Source organism: Ursus maritimus, unplaced genomic scaffold (assembly GCF_017311325.1).
Source record: "Ursus maritimus isolate PB19 unplaced genomic scaffold, ASM1731132v1 scaffold_4, whole genome shotgun sequence".
NCBI classification, from domain to species: domain Eukaryota; kingdom Metazoa; phylum Chordata; class Mammalia; order Carnivora; family Ursidae; genus Ursus; species Ursus maritimus.
Window position 1 is genome coordinate 6,138,592 of NW_024426552.1, and position 6,999 is coordinate 6,145,590.

Sequence of the window (6,999 nt, forward strand, 5' to 3'; positions counted from 1 at the left end):
AAAATCCATTGTGTATTAGCCAATGACACTTCAAATATAAAGTTATATCTTTTTTTCCTATAACTGAAACATGTCCATTCTGTTTTGGAAGACTGATTTATTCCACGACTTTAATATTCTGTGTGACTCCAGGGCTCCTAAGTCTCAGTCAGTCAAGACACACACATCTCATATATGTAGGAATGTTCGCAGCAATGACACATGGAAGCAGCTTTGAAAGAGACGACTCTATTTAAAAAAAAAAAAAAAAGAAGCCCAGTGATTACCAAGTGTGGTTTTATGAAAGTGATTTTTGAGAGTTCTCCAATTCAGCTAAACGGCCTCTGTGAGGACACTCTCCTCACGTGCGCCTGAGACTCGCTATGTTTATTTCTGTTACCTATCTGCACCTTGTCCTTTTTTCCTGTTGGGCTTGTTGAACGAGAGCACATGGGCGTAAGGGTGTCCCACCGGCGAGCCGCTCCTGGCCCAACAGCTCCGTTACACTGAGGGCATCTCGGGTCGGGACTAGGCAGGGGCCGCACTCCCAGCACAGATCAGTTTACTTACCTTCATTTATTTTTTTTTTTTTAAAGATTTTATTTATTTATTTGACAGAGATAGAGACAGCCAGTGAGAGAGGGAACACAAGCAGGGGGAGTGGGAGAGGAAGAAGCAGGCTCCCAGCGGAGGAGCCCGATGTGGGGCTCGATCCCAGAACGCCGGGATCACGCCCTGAGCCGAAGGCAAACGCTTAACCGCTGTGTCACCCAGGCGCCCCCATTTATTTTTAACGGCAAGTTATTTAGGATGTAGACCATGCTATTTCCAAAGAGGTTTATGGATTAGGGTGTAACATTAACACTTCAAAAAACTGAGAATAGTGAAATAAAACTTTTAAAAGAAAGTGAAAACCATGGTGGGAAAACAATTGTATTTAAAACCAAGGATGAGATAAATACTGCAACTGCCGTAAGCTTTGATCTTTGATCGGAATGGAGAAGGAAGCGGGGGAGGGAGGAGAGTTAGACGTCCCATAGGCTTCTAAAGGGAGATACGCAAATGCCCATCGAATGACATAAATGCCTAGCCCTAAATTTTGAAGAAATTTCCTAAAAGGATTCTTAGAAATGATACATGTAATAATACTCCAGTGTTACAACATCTACTTGCTTTATGGAAGGTTTAGGATTTTTCAAGGGCTCTTTTCTTATGCCTACCCACAACAAAAGCATAAATCATAACATGAGTTAAGGGTCCGACTCTTGATCTCAGCTCAGGTCTTGATTTCAGGGTTGTGAGTTCAAGCCCCATGTTGGGCTCCACACTGGGCATGGAGCCTCCTTAAAAAAAGAGAGAGAGAGAGAGAGATCTAGACTGGTAGTACCCCCAGGGCAGTAGAAATGCAAATCGTCCTTGACCCAGGCCTCAAGAAATTCCCACAGATAGTTTAAACAAAACAAAACAAACAAAAAAAGAAAAGAAAAAGAAAAACCCACCCACATACATGAAGTCCAAAAAATGATAAAACACAAGAAAAGAAGGTGCTAAGAGAACCATCAGGAACAACAGATAACAGGGTCAGATCTGCAAAGATTCCACATGTTGGAATTACTATACATAGAAAATAAACATGTTTAAACAAATAAAAGAAGTCTCTGAAAATATGAATAAAAAGAACAAGAACTCAGCATATGTAACAAAGCACTTAAAAGATGTACACATAATCATTTAATGTAAATTAACTCTATAAGCGGGCTTAACAGCAGAAGAAACCAGAACGCAGAGAGCAAAGAGACAAACGATCACCATCGAAGCAGAGAGACAGAGAGACAATACAAGGGGAGGTTAACAGGCGCACAGATTAAAAAGGCTGAACTAATATGGAATCTAAGATGCTGAAGAAGAGAGAAGAGAGAATGGAACAGGGCTAAATAGATAAAGGGTGAAAATTTTCCAGAACTGACAGAAGGTACGAATCCACTGATGCAGAAAGTCCAATAAATTCCGAGCAAATAAACAGAAACAGAAATGAAACGAAGCTCACGCCTGGCTAGGGCACGAGGAAACCGCCGAGCACCACAGAGACAATCTTAGATCAACCACACCGGAAAAGGCAGCGTATTGCCAAAGGAGCCACTGCACTCATCGGTCGTGACAAGGAAGGCAGAACACAGTGGGGTGCCACGGGGACAGCCGTGACCTAGAACCGCACACCCTCCAACACTATCCAGAAGAAGGAAGACACAGGACACGTTTTCAGAGCCTCACTAACTCAGAGATCAGCAAACCTTTTCTGGAAAGGGCCAGATGGTAAGCAACTTAGGCTTCGCAGGCCACTTGCCCTCTGGCACACCTTCAAGACACCACTGGAATGTGAAAACAGCCGCAGAAGATTCGCAAACGGCCTGGCCGCCTTCCAATGCAATGAACCAAGTGCAGCCCGATCGCCACGTCCAGCTGCCGCCTAGCTCCCGTTCCGACAGACAGACTCAGGCAGAAGGGCTGGTCTGAGATAAAAGGTCTCCCGTGCGAGCGAGAGTGGTGAGTGTGTGGTCCTAAACATCGTGGCTTTACGCCACCATGTCCTGTGGGGTCACAGGGCTGAGGCTCCGTACGTATGATGACGAGTACCACGGGCATCGGGAGGGAAGGACGGGCCGACGTTCACGCTGACTCTCACGCCGCTGCACACGGGAAGAAGGCATGAGCGTTAAGCATGGACAAATTTTCTGGTGTTAAAAATCGAGTAACTTCAAAATTGAAGGGGGAGAAGGATATGAAAAAAAAAAAAAAAGGCAATCATGAGATAATAGAAAGTCTGTACTGGCCTCTGCCCGTGACTCCTGAAACCCCGGTAATTCCCCGCGTGGGAAGAGCACTCGGAGCACCTTCTGTTCTGGTATTTGCTCTCTGACCCCTTCCTGACACAGGGCTCTGGGAACCCTGGTCATTTCCTGGGTGATGGGCGGTTCTTTCGTTCTAACGAGGTGACTCCAGGTGGGCTCCTGGATGGGGGCTGGTCACCAGAAAGACCACGCTGGGATTAGGTTGGAATTTAATTTTCAGCCCCACCCCCACACTCCCGAGAAGGGCGAAGGGCTGAAAATGGAGATGATGACCCACCGTGCCAACCCCAGGAAGCCTCCATAAAGGTTGGGAGAGCTTCCGGGCCAAACACGTGGAGGTACGGGGAGAATGCGGGCCTGGAGGGGGCGTGGACGCTCCACACCCCTTCCTACACACCTTGCCCTAAGCATCCCCTCCACGGGCTGGTCGTCGTCCGTATCCTTTATCATATCCTTTTATAATAAACTGACAAACGCGGGGGAAACGGCTTTCCTGAGTTCCGTTCATCAAACCTGAGGAGCTGCTCGTGGGAACCTCTGATTTATAGCTGGTTGGTCAGAAGCATGGCCTGGACTTCCCGGTAATGGGTAGCCCAGCAAACAAAAAAGCACCAGTAAAGAGAAAGATCTGAGTAAGCCAGCTTACTTAATCCAACGGACACATACAGAAGACAACTTCAAACTTGTATTTTTCATCACAAATGGAGCATTTGCAAAAATTTTATCCTAATATATTTTGAAGTTGAGAAGAAATGGATAAATACTAAACTAATTTTCCTAATATAATTCAAGAAAAAATATAAAGCTGAAGAACTTCATAATCACTAAAGAAATTGAAATTGGTAATCTTTCAATAAAAATAAGAGAAAACCCAGAAAGATTTTACCAGCAAAGTCATCCTATATTCAAGGAATAAATAACTCAGACCGTAAACCTGGTCCAGAATACAGCAAAAGGAACATTCTCCAACTCATTCTTATGAGACTGGCATGACCTTGATAACAAAACCAGATGAGGAAAAAGACAATAATGTCCACACTCAACACTTCTATTCCACACTGTACTGGAGGTTGCGGACGGCACAATGAGGCAAAAATGAAATAAAAGGCACTGACTGGAAAAGAAGTGAAACTATCTCTATTCACAGATGACATCATCTTGTATCTAGAAAATCCTAAGGATCCACAAACTATTGGAACTGATAAATGAGGTTGCAGAATACAAGGTCAATGTACAAAAACCAATTTCTGTGTAACAATCTGAAATGCAATTTACACAATTTCATTTATAATAGCATCAAAAAGAATAAAATACTTATGAGTAAATTTAACAAAAGAAATACAAAACATCATCTGAAAACCACAACGCATTGTTGAAAGAAATTAAAGATCTAAACAGCTTGAAAGACAGCCCATGTTCATGGACTGAAGACCTAATAATGTTAGGATGGCAATACTCCCCAAGCTGACAAATTCAACACAATCCCTTTCAGAATCCCAGCTAACTTCTTTGTAGAAATTGAGAAGCTAATTCTAAAATTCATATGAAATTGCAGGGGGCACAGGATAGCCAAAACAATCTTTAAGAAGAAACACAAAATTGGAGGATGCACACTTTCCAACTTCAAAACTTACTACAAAGCAACTGTAACCAGAGCATTGTGGTATTGGTCCAAGTACGGACAAAGAGGTGGATGAAATAGAACTGAGAGTCCAGAAACAAACCCATGTATCTACAGTCCACGGATTTTTGACAAGGTTGCCGAGACCACTCAACAGGGAATAAACAGTCTCAACAAATGATGCTTAAACAACTGGATATCCACATACAAAAGAATAACGCTGAACCCTTACCTCACTCACTGTACAAAAATTAATTCAAAGTGGATAAAAGACTTAAATGTAGAAGTTAAAACTATAAAACTCTCAGAAGAAAATAGACATAAATCTCCGTGACCTTGGATTTGGTAATGGATTCTTAGATATGACACCAAAAGCACAAGCAACAACAAAAATATTGACAAAAGCTACACAATATTCACTCAACTTAAGAATAAAATCCCAGGCAGGAGTCAGCGCTGAGTGTTGAAAGAGGGATGCGTCCTCCTTACGTGCCAAATGCGCAAGCAGGAAAGCTAACCCACACGAACAGGAAGAGAGCCCCGAGAGGATGGCATCCACGAGTGTGCAAACCAGCAACACACAGCTTTGAACCTGCCGACACCACCGAAGGGCTCTGTCCTGAAGGACTTGTAAGAGAAGAGCATCCTAGAAAATTCTACCAACTGTTCATTGGTAACGCCTCAACTATGAAGAAAACATACTCCCTGGGAAAGACTTACATGGCCCTGGTGGAAAGCCATTATGTGATTTTCTTCTTTAAGTTAAATATTCCTGGGTACTGACTTAAGACATGCTGGGAGAGGAATAAAAAAGCCTAAGGGACAGTCTCTGGCCCAAAAGACACTTGTAGCATCACTGAAAACCCTTTATCACACACACACACACACACACACACACACACAAAGCATCTAAAACATTAGGAACAAAACTACACGACAGCAGACACCCCAAGTCAATACAAAACTGGTTAACAAATCAGTCAAATAGATACTATGTAAGATGTTCAGATGAGGAGGGGAAGAAAAAGGAAATCACTATCATCTAAGGTGATCAGAGAGGGCTTCACACGTTGCAGGGGAGGCTCAGCGCGCGCACACACACACACACACACAGACACACACAGAGCCCCCACTGAGAGCTGCGTATGTGTAGGAGAAACCATGGGACACCAGGGGCCCGGTCAGCTCAAGGGAGAGTGAGCTAGCTGACTAGTGTCCCACCTCCTTGTGGGGGCAGCAGAAGCGTATTAACCCCATACAACGACGTCTGGGGGTCTGTGTATAGAGATCTCCCTGCTTGGTCTACCATACATGTAAAGCAAACAGAATTGGCGTAAAGAGAGCTTTAGATATATTAAATCAAACAGGTGTTTATCTTCATGTAAAGCTATAAACTATATCCAGTATTTTTTTATAGAAACCCAAAACCTATCGCTATCCGTACATAAATAGACAAGTTAAAGCACAAATGTTAACACCAGCAATCCCAGTTCTGTGGATACGGGAGACTTGGTTTCCTTGCTTCCAAGCAGGAGTTTTTCTAAAGAAACAGCAAACCATTTTTATCTTTTTAGGTGTTACATTTGTAATTTTTAAAAAATTTATTTTAAAAATGCACACAATATTCATACACATATGGAATATCGTTGGAAGAGTCGCAAGAAACCAGTAACAGAAGATGGGGTGACACGATGGTCAAGGGTCAGAAGATCTACTTTCCACTGTATCCCTTTCTGCAGCTTTTGAAGCCAGTACCATGTTTATTATCTATTTAAAAACAAACACCATTTCTGAAAACCCACAATGGTGTAAACCATGAAGGACACTTACATGTCCCTCGTGTGGTTTTCGCCAACTGCCGGTGTGTGCGGGAAGGTCCCCAGCTGTCAGCTGTACGTCTCCTCCAGCCTCAGCGAGCTTTGTCAAAATCCCTGAGTGTGAACTGAAAGAACGGATCTTTAGGAGATCAACAAGGGTCTTGTCAGGGAGACTGGACCCAGATTAGCGATCCAAGGATGTCCCTGGGCAGGCCGTGCGTGGCCACCGAGTGCTCCCCGCACACCCCGCCCTCGATGCCGGCGGCTCCCTCATGGCGATGACGCGGGGCGTGGAGCGCCTGGACCCCGCAGCTCCCTCGTGCCGCTGCCTTCGCCTCCTCACGCGGCCGTCCCAGCCTTTGTGGCCCAAGGACGCCCTCTGATGCTTTTGCTATAAATACTCCCGTGATCCCTGTTCCACATCCTTTCTTAAAGCTAAGTCACCCTGGGGGGGGAGACGTCTGAATGAAGAGCCGGACACCCCTCTGGAGACGATGAACGAAAGCACCATGGCACTCGGTCTGTCCCTAGTACAATTGGCGCAATTAACAACGAGCTCCTTGTTAGATCGTTATGGAACTCACGAATGTAAATACGACCTTTTAAAAACCAGTGACAGAATTTAGCTTTACAGGGCTGCGGCCACCCGGAGTTAACAATTAAAGTCCTCTGTCCCTTGACAGTTACAAACTGGTCATAGCAAGCAAGCGGCTGTAAGAAGAAAAGTCACACA